The sequence below is a fragment of the Diospyros lotus genome, chromosome 1 (genome assembly GCF_014633365.1).
Source record: "Diospyros lotus cultivar Yz01 chromosome 1, ASM1463336v1, whole genome shotgun sequence".
NCBI lineage: Eukaryota > Viridiplantae > Streptophyta > Magnoliopsida > Ericales > Ebenaceae > Diospyros > Diospyros lotus.
Genome location: NC_068338.1, coordinates 21,908,178 through 21,927,006, shown reverse-complemented (window position 1 = coordinate 21,927,006; position 18,829 = coordinate 21,908,178).

Genomic DNA, 18,829 nt, shown 5'->3' with positions numbered 1-18,829 from the left:
TTCCTCTATGGGACTATTCATTTGAGGGGGTTCTTACGAAGGCTCTTTTTTAAGTTTAATCCCGAGACAACACTGTGTCTTGTGGCTAGAAGAACACTGCGTCCATTGTATGTGTGTCGCATGTCCTAGTCATAACCAAAGGGTATAAATACACATTGACCATTCGACTTCAAGAGATTCTTCTTTCTAACCCTTGGACTTCCAGCACCTACACAACCATAGTCCTTCCGAATAAATCCTATTTTCCCATACAACGTTCACTTGTATTTCACCTGCATTTCATTCACTTATTTGCTTCACAATGACTTATTTTAACTTAAGCATTTGAGGGCCCACAAGGGATAAATCCTTGTGTGCTTTCTAACTACCTTTTTTCTTGTAGAAGTTTCTCTTGAGAGCATATCAACTTTTCTAAACATCAAAGACTTTCTCATACCAGCTTCCCCCAGACAAATCTTGTCGACGTTCGGAATTGGTCGACCATGATTTGTAAGCCCGCAATGAGAAAAATGAGCACAAATGCAAATAGGAGGAACAAATGAAAACAAATAATAAGTCACATACAGAGAAGTTTTTACATGGTTCACCTAGAATGATGCCCTAGTCCACGTGTAATATCCCAAATTTTTTAAAGGGTTCAAGAATAATTTTTACTTGGGCTATAGGTGAAATTATCAAAAGATTAGAGGCATAAGTATAATTTCTTACAGTTATAAGTACCAAATCGACTACAGGGAATGTAGGGGGTGTAAATGTCTAAGGAAAATAGTATGGTCTCAATGAGCGTTTCGAGATATGATTTATTGTATTAAAAGAAATTGAATCAAAAATAATTTTCGGTACAGCTAAAATACAGTTATGATTTAGTCTGAAAAATCGAATTATCGTATGAGACTTTCGAAAAATAAACGAAATCCTGAAGGGGCTCCAATTTTATGTAAGGATCAACCTTGAAGTGGTTTCGGGATGAAAAAATGGTCCTATGAGGGCTCAGGGACGAAATTGGTCTTTATCAAGTAAATGCCGATTATTAATTTTGATAAATTGAGATATTGTGTGACTTTAGGGTAATTATTTTTAAGGCCTTGGAGGGTCCAAGAGCTATTATTAAAATTTCTAGTGCAATTATCAAAACTCCTAAGTACAATTAAGGAGAATTAGTGGGGTAAATGTGTAATTTACACACATGTATTATATATATGCGCGTGAGACATGGGGGCAAATTTTGTAGGATTTGAGGGCATGTCGAGGGAGAAAATGATGGCCAACTGTAAACGGTGTAAGTGGATTGCAAGAAATGATGGCTGGGAAAAATTAATGGCTAAGTTTAGCTGCAAATAGGTATATATATATAGAGGAAATGAAGAAGAAATAAGAAGAAGCAGAGAGCAAATGGTCGAGAGGTTTGAAACAGAGAGAAACTGAGGATCGAGAGATGCGAGAGAGAGAGAGAGAGAGAGAGTCAGAGTTTGGGTTGGGTAATCTGAGAGAAGCAAGAAAGAGAGAGAAAGAGAGTAAGATAGAGGGCTGATCGTGGGTGGCGATCGAACGGGCAGCAATGGCTGCAAGCAACCAGCACACGACAGTCGCGATCAGTGGCCATGGCTGCAAGCAAGCGTGATGGTGGCCATGGGAATACCTACGAGGAGCAACGACAGTTGATCACGATTGGAAGTGGCCTGGAATGGCCGAAATCGGCCATGACAGCCGTAACAAAGCTGTTGTGCGTCAGCCATGGAAACAGACAGCAAGCAGGGAAGTGATGTTTTACATTTGATATAATTTTAATGATGAAAAATAATTGTTTTTTGATAATGAAATAAAGTTATGAGATTTCAATGTTAAAGAATTTTATGATTCAAAATATTCTTTTTCATGTTATCATTTATCGTTTTATAAAAAGAATAGTCGACTATGTGTTTATATTCTGTTGACTATGTTTGTGGATAGTCGACTATGTGGTTTAATGCTGTTGACTATGCCTGAAAATAGTCGACTATGCTGATTTGATCTGTCAACTATTTAAGACTTCTGTCGACTATTTTTGCATCTGTCGACTATCAAGTAGGGATAGTCGACTATGGCTTTTCATCTATCGACTATTTTTGTTCATAAAATTCAATTTTTTTTTCACATTTTTGCAATAGTCGACTGTGCATATGTATCTGTCGACTATGGGATTTTTGTGTTATAAGATAGTCGACTATGCGTTTTTGTCTGTCGATTATGTTTTGTTTTATTTGTAAAAATAGTCAACTATGCATTTTCTTTTGTCGACTATGTGTTTTGCAGAAAGCTTCCAACGGCTAGTTTTTCAATCCCAATAGTCACAAACGGCTACATTTCTCTTCAATCTCTTGGGAAGCTTATAAATACAAGTCATGGATGATCAAAAGAAGGCTAATGGATGAGAACGAGTTGATCTAAAGAGTTCAAATCATTTTTACTCGAGCTTATAATATTTGCGCCTTCACTGTTGTATTTTCTCTCCAAGGCTTTGTTGTTCTATCATGGTAAATTTATTATTAAGCCTTGTTTTCATTGTAAAATAACTTGTAACTAAGAGTGTTAACTCTTAGCTTATCTCTTTCATTTGTATCGTTGTTATTTTCTTAGCTTGTGTAGCTAGAGGGCCCATTTGAGTGGGAGGTTGTAATTCCTAGTCTCGGACTAGAGGACCTACTCGGGTTGAGTAGGGGGTTGATAGTGGATGGTTTGAAAAATCCTCATTGAGGAGCTAAGGTAGTGGATTAGGCTTGGGTTAAGTCGAACCACTATAAATCTTTGTGTTCTCTCTTGCTTATATTTTTTGATTTGTTTATCATTGCTAGCATTTCATTATCCTTACTTGCATTGAATTTTTTTTTAATCAAAAGGATTTCAAAGTTTTAAATCAAGTTTTTAAAATAACCAATTCACCCCCCTCTTGGTGTGTGCCATAGCTCCTACCTGTTTCAACAATTGGTATCAGAGCCTTGTTCCCACTGTTTTTCATTGGTTTAACAACCTAGGGAAAAAGATCTTGCCAAATGGCACATATTTTTGGCTCATCAATAGTTGAGGGTCAAAGTACCACTCATCCACCTTTCTTTAATGGTATTAACTTTAATTTTTGGAAAACAAAATTGCTCATCTATCTTATGCAGGATACAAGCCTTGTGCAAGTGATTAAGAAAGGGGTTACGTTGGCTAATATGGAAAATATGGAGACTTGGACAGTAAAGGAAAGAAGAGATATGGAGATAAATGCAAGAGCCATGAACACTTTGTTTTGTGCTCTTTGTGTCGAAGAGTTTAACCGAGTCTCAACATGCAAAACGGCCAAGGAGATTTGGGACAAATTAGAGGTCACTCATGAAGGCACCAGTCAAGTCAAGGAATCAAAGGTAAATCTACTAATTCATGAGTATGAACTTTTTTCTATGAAATCTTGAGAACCTATTAATGAGATGTTTACTAGGTTTAATAATATTGTCACAAATTTAGAGGCCTTAGGTAAAACATTTACAAATGGAGAAAGAGTTAGAAAAATTCTAAGAAGTTTACCTAGATCGTGGGAATCCAAAGTCACTGCCATAACATAAGCTAAAGACTTAGATAACTTATCTTTTGATGATTTGGTTGGATCTCTCATGACTCACGAGATCATGTTGAAGAGAGATAATGATGAGATAAATAGAGATAAGAATCTTTTGTTCAAAGTTTCACACTCATCTAGTGATGATGATGATGATTTGATGATAATTACTAGGAAATTCAAAAAGTTTCTTAGTAGAAAAATGTTGAAAGAATTGGAAAGAAGAAACCTAAGGAAGAAGAAAGATAAGCTTGAGGGGGAGAAATATAGAAATGCAGTTAAATGTTATGGATGTCAAAAGTATAGGCATATCATATTCGAGTGTCCATCATTTAAGAGGTATGGAAAGAAGTTCAAGAAGAAAACATATGATTCATCCTCTAGTGGCAAATCTCAAGTGGAGGAAGTGGTCAACCTATGTCTTATGACCAATATAGAAGATAATCCTTTCCATTCTAGTGATTTAATTTTAAGTTTTACTCTTGATGAATGAATTTGAAAATATCAGTATGAAAAACAATGTCTTAAAGAAGAAATTAAAAACTTTAGATAAAGAATTAAGCTTATTGAAAGAAGAAAAAGATTCTTGGAATAATGAGAAGAAAATGTTGAAAGCTCAAAATGATGAACTTCAAGAGAAACATAAACATTTAAAATTATCTCTTGAAAAAGCTGACAAAGAGAAAAAGGAATTGAAAAATGCTCTTGAGATTCAAAGAAAAGATTTTCATAAAAGTAGAAAATGGCAAAGTGGCTTTGTGAAAAGAAAACAAAATTTTGCCTCACATTCTAAAATCACTTGTCATTATTGTGGTCAATGTGGGCATTATGTAAACAAATGCTTTATAAGAAACCATCCTATAAGATATAAACAAATATGGGTTCCAAAAGGAATTTTCAATGCTAACTATGGTGACTCCAAAGTGGTTTGGGCACCAAAAGCTTATGGATGATTTATCTTTGCAGGTTGCTTGTCATTCAAATGAAATTCAAGGAAAAATATTTATGAATGAATCAAGCATGAAGAAAAGAAGAAGTGAACAAGAAGATCATTCCTCATTCTACCAACCAAGAGTAAGAGAGTTTGCTAAATTTAATCTTAGTGGTATATTTTTTATCCCTAAACTTTCTGTGTTTATAAGTTTTGATGATCTTGAGTTATAAGTGTGGCTTTATGATTTTGTTGAAAACTTATATTGGTTTCTAAAATTAAGGGGGAGAATAAATCTTTTTGATATGTGTTATTAAGGGGGAGTTTGTAAAAATTTATCTTTTCTCACATGTACTCTTACCCCATTGATGTTTTGCCCAATCCCTTCTTAATCTTGTGTTAAAATTCTTTCAAATATATCCTTTTTGATTTATGACAAAAAGGGGGGAGACTTTTGGGTATTTCATAAAATGTTTTGTCATCATCAAAAAGGGGGAGATTGATGTTTTACATTTGATATAATTTTGATGATGAAAAACAATTGTTTTTTGATGATGAAATAAAGTTATAAGATTTCAATGTTAAAGAATTTTATGATTCAAAATATATATATATATTTTTTTATCAAAAGGTAAATATATAAATGATCAAAAATGTACAGTATACGCCGTCATTCCTGGGAACAAGGCCGAAGCCAAACAATTAACGATCCATGGCAAGAGCCTCAAACTGAATTAAAACCTGGGGATACATAGTGAACATTACTTTGTAAACAAAGGTTTTAATTATACAAACAAGACTCTCAACATTAGGAATAACATTCTCAAAAACAAGCCGATTTCTAGAAGCCCAAATTTGGTAGACCGTGCAAGCGAACGCAATCCTCTTCACTTTGCAAATCCATGAAGATCCCCTGGCAATCTTACTTAACCACCTGATGGCGCTAGGAACAAAAGACATGGCTTTAGTTATGCCAAGCCACAATTTAATATGCATCCATACAGCCGCACTAAAAGGACATTGAAAGAATAAATGGGCTGCAGATTCGTCTGCCCCATTACATAAGGGGCAAACTCTATCAATATCCAAGAAAAGCAATCTGTCCCGAGTAAGCAACCGAGATCTGATGCACAGCCAAAGTAAAAACCCATGTTTAGGAACTAGGCATGGGTTCCAAACAAACTTCGCCCATTCCTTCCGTGGGCTTTTCGGACGGAGGAAATCATAGGCTGCTTTAAGGTCCAACGAACTGTGTTAAAGATAAAACATGTACTACCAAAAATATGAAAATATGAAATATTTGGTTTATAACTCATAGGGGTTTTCTTTAAGATAGGCTTTATAGAAATCATATTCAACATATAGCATGAGGTGTTAATGGCTTAGACTAAAAAGGAATTTTATCACATAGCACAATTCTAGCCATTTATTGTAAAGATCTATCTTTCTTTTCAACTGCCTCATTTTGTTCTAGCACTAAAAAAAAATTATGACAAATATTATTTTTCTTCACAATAGTGCTTGAATTATTCATTTCAAAATATCCCCATGTTCACTTTCTAATTTTTGAAATACACATACTTTTATCTTTTGAAAATATTTCAAATGGGCTAAATGTTTCACTCTTAGATATAAGAAATATTATTAAGTGAACCTAGAGTAATCATTCATAATAACTAGCACATATTATTTTTCACCTAAGTTTAGAGTTCTCATAGGACCACAAATATCTAAATGAAGTAAACTTAGAGGCCTAAGGGTTGAACCCTCATTTTTAAGCATAAACTTATTTATTTGCCTTTCATTCATGCACCACAAATGTGATTTCTTTCATATTTGTTCTTAGGCAATCTCTCAACAAAATCACGTTGGATAGATAGTCAACAACATTCATGCTCACATGACCTAGTCTTTTATGACATAGCCAAGTTTTGAAGGCTTAAATGATATACTTATTTGTTAGCCTTTCATGGATGCCTCAAATATTTTTCATATTTAACTTTAGGCAGTTTCTCAACAAGATCATGTTTGGATAGATTATAGAAGCATATTCATATTCGCATGACTTAATTCATTATGCCATAGATAAATAGATGAGAGATGAATGATACTAGACATTTCTCTTATACTAGACAAGAATAAGTCTATGCACAAATTCTATCCTATTTTCTATGATCTTCATTTTATTTGTGACGAGATATTTTCACATGAATTATCATTAAAGCATACTTTATATCTTTATCACATAATTGACTTATGCTAGCTAGGTTATGCATAGGAGCATTTATCAAGAAGGTATTTCTAGCATATATCAACAAACTTCGTTCTTCCCTCACTCAATGCACATATCAAAACATAATAGAGTGCAAGCATATCATTCATTTTTATCAAAAACTAATAAGCATAGGGAGTTAAGGGATAGAAGCATACCACCAAGATTTTGATTAATAAAATATTTCTTACACTTGGTTGGCAAAATGAGGAGTGATCTTCTTGTCCACTTCCTCCTTCCTTCATGCTTGATCCATCCACCAGCTAGCAATCTGGCACACAGCAGCCTCCATGGAGCCACAAGAGGCATATAAACTGTCTCGGATGAGCAGAAGCCTTTTCATCAAAGGGGAGTCATCATGTCTCACCTGCCTCTGCCAAATAGACACTGAGGGAATAAACTCTTGATGGATCCATTGAACCCAAAGAGAATCTTTTTTCCTATGAATGTCCCATAAAGTTTTAGCCAAGAGGCATGAGTTCCAGCACTTCAAATCTTTAAGCCCCAACCCACCCCCACTCTTCGGAAGGCAAATGTCTTTCCAGGCCACTAAGGAAGCTTTAGAACCCCAAAGAAACCTTCTACAAATGCTGTAAATTTGCTCAATAATAGCCACGGGCACAAGAAGGATACTCAGCCAAAAACAAGTCACACCTTGCAACACCCCTTGAATAAGTTGCAGCCTACCAGCGTAAGAAAGAGACACAGCCTTCCAGGCTTTAATACAATCTGTGATCTTGGATATGAGCTGCTCATAATGGCTAATTCTAAGTTTAATAGCAGCCAAGGGAATGTCTAAATACCGAAAAGGCATAGAACCCATGGGAAAACAAGTGAGCTCCTTAATGCTTAGCAAATTTGTCCCCTCAATACCCGCAGTATATAAACTCGACTTGAGGCCATTAGCTTGCAGACCGGATTTACCCTCAAAATCCATCAGGCAATCCATGAGAATGCGAATGGAAGGAACATCCCCTCTAGCAAGGAGCATAAGATCATCAGCAAAATCCAAGTGCGAGATCTTGAGCTTATTGCATTTGGGATGGAAATTAAAATCTGATTCTGACGTTGCCAAGTTTAGCTTACGAGATAGGTACTCCAAACAAATTACAAATAGAAAAGGGGACAAAGGATCCCCTTGCAGCAGGCCCCTCTTGCCTTTAAAGAAGCCCGACAAACTGCCATTAATAATAAGGGAGTAGGATGCTGTGGAAACACATTCCAGAACCCAGCGCACAAATAAGGAAGGGAAGCCCAACCCATCAAGGACCTGCTGAAGGAAAGACCAGCTAACAATGTCGTAGGCCTTGCGCAAGTCAACCTTAATGAGACACCTCGGGGAGATCCTTTTTCTAGCATACTTACGCAGCAACTCCTGAGCAAGCTGCACATTCTCACCCAAATTCCTCCCCTGAATGAAGGCTGACTGAGCGCCATCAATAATAGACCCCAGTAGGGGCGCCAACCGAGAAGACAAAATTTTAGTGATCACCTTGTAGATAACATTACAGCAAGCAATTGGACGGAAGTCACCAACTGACATAGCATGAGCAGATTTGGGCACCAACACTAGAGCAGAGTGATTGATTTGGTTGAGCAGCCTACCAGAAGAGAAAAATTTTGAGACAACGAGGCAAACCTGAGACCCCATAGTGTTCCAGGCCTTCTTAAAAAAACACGCTGAAAACCCATCCGGGCCAGGGGCCTTCTCATCCCCTATGCCCCATAAGGCATCCTTGATCTCCTGGACACTAACCTCACGGACCAACCCATCAGCTTGCTCACGAGAAACTAACGGGCCCGAGCTGAGAATAGAAGGGTCAATAGGATCGGATCCACCGCAAGTGCCTAGAAGGCCATGATAAAAATCAATAAACTCCATCACAACTTGCTCATGGGAAGAAATAGACGAGCCATCCTCCCTTAAAATCGCAACAATATAATTTCTCTTGGCGTTCCTCTTGGCCATCGAATAAAAAAATTTAGTGCCCTTGTCACTGTTCAAGAGATGGTCCTCTTTAGCTTTCTGGAGGAAAAATAATCTCTCAGCTTCCTTGAGGAATAGAGCCTGGCTTCTTAAAACAGCAACCTTCCTATGAAGGTCTGAACTGTGAGGATGGGACTGAACAGCCTCTTGAACCTCTCCAAGCTCCTCCTCCACTCTCACCACTCTGCTAGAGATGTGACTGAAATGCTCCTTATTGAAAGCATGTAGAGGAGCCTTCAGTCCCCTCAATTTTCGTAAGCCACTTAGCCTCCACCAGGCCCATGAAGCCCACATGAGAAGCCCACATATTAAAAAATTTGAAAGACCTAGCTTTAGGCCTAGGAGGCTTCAAGATATTAATAATACTAGGGGAGTGATCTGAAAGGCTGCCAGATGGAAGAAACTGCACATGCCCAAACAAACCATCTAAGGCCCATCTGCTGTTGGACATGACCCTGTCCAGCTTAGACATAACCAAGTTGTTTGACCAAGTGTAAAAGCATCCCGTGGATGGAAGGTCTGAAAAGCCCAAATCGACGCAACAGTCATTAAGGTTTTTGGTCTCATACTCCTTGACAGGCTGCCCATTACATTTCTCCTCAGCTTTCTGAACACAATTAAAGTCTCCCAACAACAGCCATGGGCTAGAGTGGATCGCCGAACTCCCTAAGATTCAGCCAAAGGGGTCTCCTGCCCACCATAGAGTGATATGCGTAAATAAAGCTAATGTGGAAAGTAATGAGAGTTACCTTACACCTGGCCTTGCAATGGATTACTTGAGGGGACATATCCACAAGCTCCAAATGCACTTTACTCGGATTCCAGATAATTAGAATACGACCCGCATCATGCAACAGATAATTATTCATCTCCAATCTTCCTTGGAATTTATTCATCATCACCGAGGATAATTTAGCTTGAGTTAACTTCGACTCTAAAATACCCATAACATCAATGTTATGGAAGAACATGAGGTTGGAAACCCCACTTTGCTTCAGGGGACGATTTAAACCCCTGACATTCCAACATCCGATCTTCATTTCAAGGCAGGAAGGGTTGGCCTCTTCAACCTCTCCTTGTTCAGGATACCTGAACCTTTCTGCTCCTTGGAACCCTTCAGGCCTTTAGCCTTAGTTCTAACTGGAATAGCATCCGCTACCTTACTGTCAGGAAGCTTCTGAAGGACTATCTGGTCAACAATTTGGGGGCCATCCGAATCCGCAATAGCCTTTCCCTTCCTTTGCTTCTTAATTTTAGCAGGCTGGAACGGCCCTTCCGGGTCAGCCTCATCCGGAAGCAGACTATCCACTTGACAACCCACCACATCAGTCTCAGTAATCACTTCCACATGCTCCTCAAGGTGAGAATCCAAGCAGCCAGCTTTAGAGGATCCCTCCAGGACCAGCTCTCCTTTTGAGCCGAGGGAAGCGATCTCCGTCATCCGGGGGGGAGGCTCCTTCTCACTAGCGTTAGAAGAACCAGGTGGGTGTCTTAGGTCATCCTCCTTACCTTTAGCCACAGTACCAATTGAACTTGCCACAGCCCGCACAGGACCCTGCGCATTAGGACCATACCTCTTGCAAGCCTCAACCGAGTGCCCCAACCCTTTGCATAAGGAGCAGAATTTTGGTTCATTTTCATATATAATTTTTTGTTGCCTTATCTTACCCGAAGTTAGATGAATTTCAACGGATCTTCTTAGCTCCTTAGATGGGTCAACCTCCACCAGCACACGCGCATAAGAAATCCTCTCCTTAGTAGCAGTTAATCGATCCGTGGTGATGGGTCTACCAATGACAGAAACAATCTTACCAAGGGCCCTAGCATTCCAACAGTTGAGAGGCAGGTTAGGCAAAGAAACCCACACTGGAACCAAGAGAGGCGGCTTCTCATTGAAATCAAAATCTAGTGGCATGACCTTGAGCATCAGCGATCTCCCATACACAGAATATGGCCCCTGCTGCAGAACTTCTTCCCTTGACTCACAATCAGGGAATTTGAAGACAAGCCAACCGCTGGAGTGGGCCAAATACTGATATTCAACTTCCCATGAGTCACATAATTTAACCAAAGCATCCTTACCTGGGAATTTCCCAGTAAAGGAACCCACCAAACAGAGGCCCCAAGCTTCTTCAAACTCATCCACATCTTGCGCTTGAATGACAGCATGGTTATCTTTAACCTCAAAGGTCGGTAGCGCCAAGCCTCTGACCTGATGCCTGTTCTCCTTGAAGAGCGCAGCCCATGGGGCCTTGGGCTTATTTGGAGCCTTAAACTCCACTTTTCCCTCCGTCATAGCCTTCGTACCAATTCCCTGATTTTTAACGATGTTCATGGCGGACTGCCGACCCACCTGCTCCACAGTCGGGCTCGCTGGCTTTTGGCCCGCTTCCTTCATATTCGTCCCACCCTCGCACTCCTGACTATCCGAGAAAGCTTCTGATGTCAGCAAATGGCCTGACCCATCAGGTTGCGTAACCTCCTTCATGTCCGAACTGGAGTCATCCTCACCAAGCGTTTGAGAAACACTCGGGGAGTATGGTTCCAGGATAAACGGATCCTCCTGAGTATTTACAGCAGAGCCCCGAGCTGAGACCTCCTGGACCGATCCTTGAGGTTCACTTCGCGAAGGGGAAATCCCTTGCTTTGAATCGACTCCTGGAAGATCCCCCACATCCTTCTTCGACAGAGTGCCAAGGGGAATGAAGTCTGAAGGTTTGACTCCAAACCTCTTGGAAATCTCCTGTACAGATGGAGAGTCCTTTGTTCTTGTCGTAATCCCTTTCTTTTTCGCCATAATGAGCAATAAACACCCACAAGTCGACAAGGCGTACGATCAGCACTGTCGGGGACCCACCATGGACGACCAAAGGCCCCAGAAGCACCGTAGATTCAAAAAAATAGTCTGGGCGGGAAACCCAAAATTCAAAAAACCAGCCTTTAATCTCCTAACTTTGTAGAAAATGCCCCGATGCAGGGTTGAATATTCAATAAAGTAGCCTGAAGATCCGTGTAAACAATAAGATAGAACACCTGGCTCACGATCCACCAATCGTAAACCCACTCAATCGAGTAGCGCCACAAAATAGCGAACAAACACAATCCCTCAATACAACCAACGCAATTGGTCAGCGCACTGACCCAACACCTTTAATAATCAATAATCACGCCACACGATATTACCAGAAGGTAATCGGCCAAAAGAATGAACTCCACAAACGCAGTCCATACCCAAGCACCTCCAGCAAAGAAAGACCAACGCACGGAAGCGAGAGCTTCTCTTTCTAGCTTGGGTTTTTAACTGAGAGCTCTTTCTTTCAAAATATTCTTTTTCATGTTATCATTTATCGTTTCAGTTTTTATAAAAAGAATAGTCGACTATGTGTTTATGTTCTGTTGACTATGTTTGTGGATAGTCGACTATGTGGTTTAATGCTATTGACTATGCCTGAAAATAGTCGACTATGTTATAAGGATAGTCGACTATGCATAAGGATAGTCGACTATGCTGATTTGATATGTTGACTACTTAAGACTTCTGTCGACTATTTTTGCATCTGTCGACTATCAAGTAAGGATAGTCGACTATGGCTTTTCATCTGTCGACTATTTTTGTTCATAAAATTCAATTTTTTTTTCACATTTTTGCAATAGTCGACTGTGCATATGTATCTGTCGACTATGGGATTTTTTTGTTATAAGATAGTCGACTATGTGTTTTTGTCTGTAGACTATGTTTTGTTTTATTTGTAAACATAGTCAACTATGCATTTTCTTCTGTCGACTATGTGTTTTGCAGAAAGCTTTCAATGGCTAGTTTTTCAATCCCAACGGTCACAAACAGCTACATTTCTCTTCAATCTCTTGGGAAGCTTATAAATACAAGTCATGGATGATTAAGAGAAGGCTAATGGATGGGAACGAGTTGATCTAAAGAGTTCAAATCATTTTTACTCGAGCTTATAATATTTGCGCCTTCACTGTTGTATTTTCTCTCCAAGGCTTTGTTGTTCTATCATTGTAAATTTATTATTAAGCCTTGTTTTCATTGTGAGAGAACTTGTAACTAAGAGTGTTAACTCTTAGCTTATCTCTTTCATTTGTATCGTTGTTATTTTCTTAGCTTGTGTAGCTAGAGGGCCCATTTGAGTGGGAGGTTGTAATTCCTAGTCTCGGACTAGAGGACCTACTCGGGTTGAGTGGGGGGTTGATAGTGAATGGTTTGAAAAATATTTAGTGAGGAGCTAAGGTAGTGGATTAGGCTTGGGTTAAGCCGAACCACTATAAATCTTTGTGTTCTCTCTTGCTTATGTTTTTTGATTTGTTTATCATTGCTAGCATTTCATTATCCTCACTTGCATTAAATTTTTTTTTAATCAAAAGGATTTCAAAGTTTCAAATCAAGTTTTTAAAATAACCAATTCATCCCCCTCTTGGTGTGTGCCATAGCTCCTACCCGTTCCAACAGGAAGGGGTCGCAGTGACGGCCAGCGGTAGGAGCAACAACGCGGTGTGGCTAGTGGTGGCGGAGCTGCAAACGGCGGTCGGCGCGCTGGTGTGCAGGGGCGGCCATGTGCACAGGTGCTGGTGCGCGAGCAGGAAGGAAAAATAAGCATGGGAGAAGAATGAGAAAAAAAGAAGAAGAAAAATAAAAAAATAAAAAAAGAGAGAAAAGAAAAATAAAAGGAAAAATAGAGAAAAATCCAAAATAATGCCAAAATAATTCTCGAAATTAAATTGGGGCTTGAGGAGTATGTCCGGAGCCAAGAAATTAATCGAGCATGCGTTTCGAGATCAAGGCACACACATCAAGGAGGCTTTAAAAGCTAAGCCTATGTGAGTTTTGGAATTTTTAATATTCTTAGAGAATTATTTTGGAATTCTTATAGAAAAATATTTGGTAAAATATTTACGTAGATATTTATGTTAGAATATTAGTGAGAAAATAGAGAAAAATGCAAAGAAATTATGAAAAAATAGGTTTTGATGTTTAATTGGATAATATGATAATTATGGTGATTTGAGGCTTGAGGTAAAGCGACTTGTCCAAATTTTGAGGTTGGCACGAAAATCGAGGCTGTGTACGCATATTAAGAAAGCCTGAGAGGCTAAGTTAAGGTAAGTAAAATTCCTTAGAAAATTCTAAAAAATCAAGAAAGTTATTTTATGAATTATTATAGAGAAATATTGGAGAAAATACTTGAGAAATGTTTAGTTTGGATTTATTTAGGAAAAATAGAAAGAAATTGAGGGAAATTAGGAAATAAATAGAATATTGATATTTTTGAATAAATATGATGGTCAAGTAATGTTGAGGTTTCGAATTGAATCCACTAGAAGCCTGGCACAAGAATCAAGATATTTTAATATGCGTTGAGGTAAGTGGTTCTACCCAACCCAATTTTAAGTAAATGATTTTATCATATTGTCATGCATTGATGTGAATATGTCATGTAGATTGCATTTACATGCTATGATGAAATATGCATATGTACACGATGATATTATTGATCATGCATTCGCATAAAGGTTTGAAAGTACATGGCTGGACTGCTGCTCTTCCAAGAGTGTACCCATACACCTCGCCCTGTAAAGGAGGCTGTAAAAATAAGGAGTAGTATTAGGGTACGATCGGCTCAAATCGAAATGAAATGAAAAAAGACATTTTGCATCCATACATTAAATATGTTTATTGTTCCCTTACTCGGATGATTCATCATCTAACTTGGGCTTTATCTCTAGAATATTCAAACATTCTAGATGGAGATTGTAGTAGAAACGATGATGAATGAGGCATGAAATGACACTTAACAAAGTGTATGATGAATTGAATGTATATTATGTAGCCCATGTATTTAAGTTTTGCTACTTTGAATTCTGAACGTTTTAAGAAATGATGATGTAAGAACTAATTTATGATTAATGTTAAAGTTAAGGTTCAATTCTAGCTTCCGCATTTGATGTTTATGATGATTCTCTTTCGAGGTAGATGGATATTTTGGGATGGTTATGAACAATTATATGGTTTAGTCGTAGCTTTAAATAGAAAAAAAAATTATTATCCTAGAATTGTCCTAAGTTATAACATGCCCGAGAAAGTAGGGTGTTACACTACGATTGTTCTCTAGTTATTTTGACAGAGTAACAGTATATCATTATTATTCATTCTTCTTTCTACAATGATTTTTGACCCTTATTTATAGTATAAGGTGTTTACAATTTACATAAAATCCAAAAGTTGAAAGATGATATCATGGGGGACAATGTGTCCTTATCATCTCCATAAAACTGGGAGTGGATTCCACATTACCAGAGATGTGGTTTGTCTCATATAAAGTATATGGGTCCCTGCCTCTGGTTGTTCCGCAGTCTTTGTGTTATGCGAGCTAAACGGTTTGGCCAGCGAGTTGAAAGCATCGCTAGGAGCTCGCTTACTTCCGCGGCCTGAGCTCGAGTTTCGGCGAGGTGCGACCTTACTCTAATGACCTCAGCCTTGGGCCTATTGGGTTTCGAGAGATCAGGCCCCCTGTTGGGTTGAGTCCAGCCCATAAGGAAGGTGGTCTGAAAAATACCCATAACAAACCTTAACTCATTTGGACAACGGATCAAGCTACTTCACAACTATTCCTAACACTCTCTCAGGCAACCCTGTCCCCCTACAAAGTTCTGTCGACTTCTGGAGCTCTTCCCCACATACAAATTTTAATTATTGTATTCAATCAACAACAACATAGTAATCATCAACGACATCTTGTTGTTGTTGTTTTTTTTTTAAGTTATATGAGAGATGAGGGGAAAAAAAAGGTAATAAGAGATAAAATTAAGGATAAAGTAGTCATTTTAACTCTTTATCTAACAATGTCAGATATTAGTATTATTTTGGAAGCATAGGTGTGGTTTTTCCAGTTAAATCAAACCTCAAGAATAGTTATTACAATTTTTCCATAATCGAACAAAATATCAAATTGACCACTATGCTTTTGGTCTTGGGGCTAAATTTGTTATTAAAATTTAAAATGGCTCAAATAAACCCCTAAACTTTTATTAAATAAAGCCACATTAGCCAATCGTAAAAAATTTCATTTTAGTGTCATTATATGATAATTAAAGTCTATAAGCTCAAATGTTTTATGGTTAGTTAATGCATGTGGCATTATTAATGAAAGTTTAATAGCTTTTTTAACCCACGTTAAAGTTTAATGGCCAATTTGGCCACTTAATTTTTGTAAATGGAGTTATTTCTTACTTTCTTTTTTAGGATTTGAGGTTTAGAGTAAAATGTTCGACTTTTTATGGAAACTAGTTAGGAGTTACGTTTACCTAGCAAAAAAATAAACAAATAACCAATTAAGGGTTCACATGCATGTGGTTACGATTGGGTAATGATCCACGCGATCCAATCGATAATTGCATGTAAATATCCATAAAGTTTTATCATATTACTGTTAAGTCATCCAAGAAATTTCTTTGATATTTGATTAGAGAGATGCATAAGTTTACACAATAATTTATTCAAGCACTCAGTGGATAGAGGTAAAGCTATCTATACTTCGAAAGAATCTTCTTTTCAATTTTTTGTTGGCACGAATTGACAATTTTAATCGTCAATGTCCTTGTATGAAAAGTAGTGGAAACAAATGAATCATAAATGTTCATGTGCATTTTCATAAATCAATCACTACTATTTAAGATTTCAAAAATTATTTTAATTTTCAAAAAAATGGGTGAAGTGTCAAATTGGCCACTAAACTTTAAATAGATCAAATAAGTCTCTAAATTTTCATAAATAGGATTACGTTAGCCAACCATTGATTACGTCCAATATCATTAAAGTAAAAACTTAATGATGCTATATGATTGTGCCTTGTATAAGTATTTCCAAATGTGATGCAACAAACTCAATGGTGAAAGGCAACTCAAACATTGGATCTACAATGGCGATAGGAGCAAAGTAGAGACGAAAGTTAAACAAAGATGAATGGTGGAGATTGCACAATGGCTACGATTTAAGTAAAGAAGGACGAAGAAGATGAACAAAGTTGTGATCAAAGAACATGATTGAAGTTTAGTATATAATCAGTCTCGTATTTAAGAGAACATGAGATTCACCGGATCAATAAAGCTTTAATACCATACTAGAAGAAACATGCAAACCAATAAAAAGCTTTTATTAAATTGAGTGACTAATTGGATTGATATACAAACCTATTTATTGACTACATAAGATAAAGAAAAAATGTAATACATATATAAAGATAAACTTTATCAAAAGATAATCAAACTTAAGAGATAAATCTAAATCAAATCTAACTCATCTAATTTTGAATAATCTAATAGAATTTTTTGAATTATCTCTTACATTGAATTATCTCTTACACACTAGTCATGAATAAATAGCCAAAATGGTTAGGGATCCTATGACGTGGGCAAGTTGAACAAAAGAAGAAAACCAAAAAATCATATGAAAATTAAACTAGACAATACAGAAATCCCAATTGAATGCCAATGAACGAGAGGCTTGGTTCAGATAAAGAGGATTGGCTCATTGATGATGGGCTGTCCATTAGGGTTTGGTATCTACTACTTTAGATAGTTAGGAAATAAGACGATGCAAAAGCACCCTTGGTAAGGGCATTTTAGGTTTGGCTTAAAAATAGATATACTATAGGGAAATTCTATTTGCAACTAGTTTTTTTTCTCTTTGCAGCCAGTAGAAACTCACTTTATCTTTTTTACTCTTTGCATCCATGTTAATAACTCTATGCAGTCAATATTTTCCAAAAATACCCTCTTCTATTACTATCGCATACATCCATCTTCACGCAATCATCTCTGAAACATAAAATTTTAAAAAGAAATACAAAATCCTTTGTGTAACGACCCGTTAGTGGGTCTAGAAGTTTATTAATATTTTATTTTTGGGCATGGGAGATTTTGGCCTTATTAAATTAAATGTTGGGGAAATAGTTTTCTTATGTGAATAAATTATAAATGTTATTATCATATTTGATGAAAATAGGAGAAATAAAGAAAATGAAGAAAGAAAATGAAAATGATTGAAACGTCGAACTTACTGGGCTAAAGTGGATTGGGCTACTAAATTTGGGTTAAGCCCAAGTACAAGTTGTGTGGTATTCTATTTAAGTAAATGAAATGGATTGGGTTGCCCATTGGGCCATTATGAATTGGGCTAGTGAGTGGGCTTGAGCCCATGTATTTAAGTGAGTTAAATTGAATAAATGGGAAAAGAAATAAAAAAGGGATGAGAAATGACCATAAGGGGCAAAATGGGAAGAGAGAAGTTGGGGAGTAGTTGGAGGTGGCGTGAAGCCATTCTTTTCCCATTCCTCCTCCATTCCTCAATCCTTCTTCTTGCTTCTTTTCTTTCTCTCTCCCGAATGTTCTTTCTCCTTCTCCTTCTTCTTCATTATTGATGTTCATTGAAGCTTGAAGTGAAGGTTGCAGTTGGGTGTATTCTTCTTCTTGGATTTTCTTCATCAAAGGCAAGTTCTCCTTGCACTTTTGTTTTCTCATGTGCAAGTTTTCCTTCTTGTTCATTGTGATGTCGAAATGCTTCATGGTTCTTTATCTTCTCATGGTTAAAAGTATTTTTGGTATTGGTTATATATTTTCTTCCAACTGTATGTTATGTCAAAACTTTTGTTGAGTCTTGGTGTTAGTCTTGTTGGGGCTTGTTCACCCCATTTTTCACTCAAGGAATGACTTTGGTGGGTTAGGAAGCTAGATGAGGGGGTTTTGGTGTGTTTGGTGCTCATTTTGTATGTTTTTGGTTGCGTCGAGTCGACTTTTCTATGGGTTAAGTCGACTCGGTCGAGACTTGTCGTTGCAGTCATTTTTCTCCATGTTCTTAGATAAGTCGACTTATTTTTCCCTTAAGTTGACTTAGCCTCAGTCGACTTATTTTCTCCTTAAGTCGACTTAGTGAGTTCTGTCAGCACTGCGTATGTGTGCGCTATTTTGCCCATAACTTTTGATGTAAAAGTCAAAATTAAGATCCATTTGAAGCGTCATAAACTAGACTTTAAGGGATTTGATTTGATA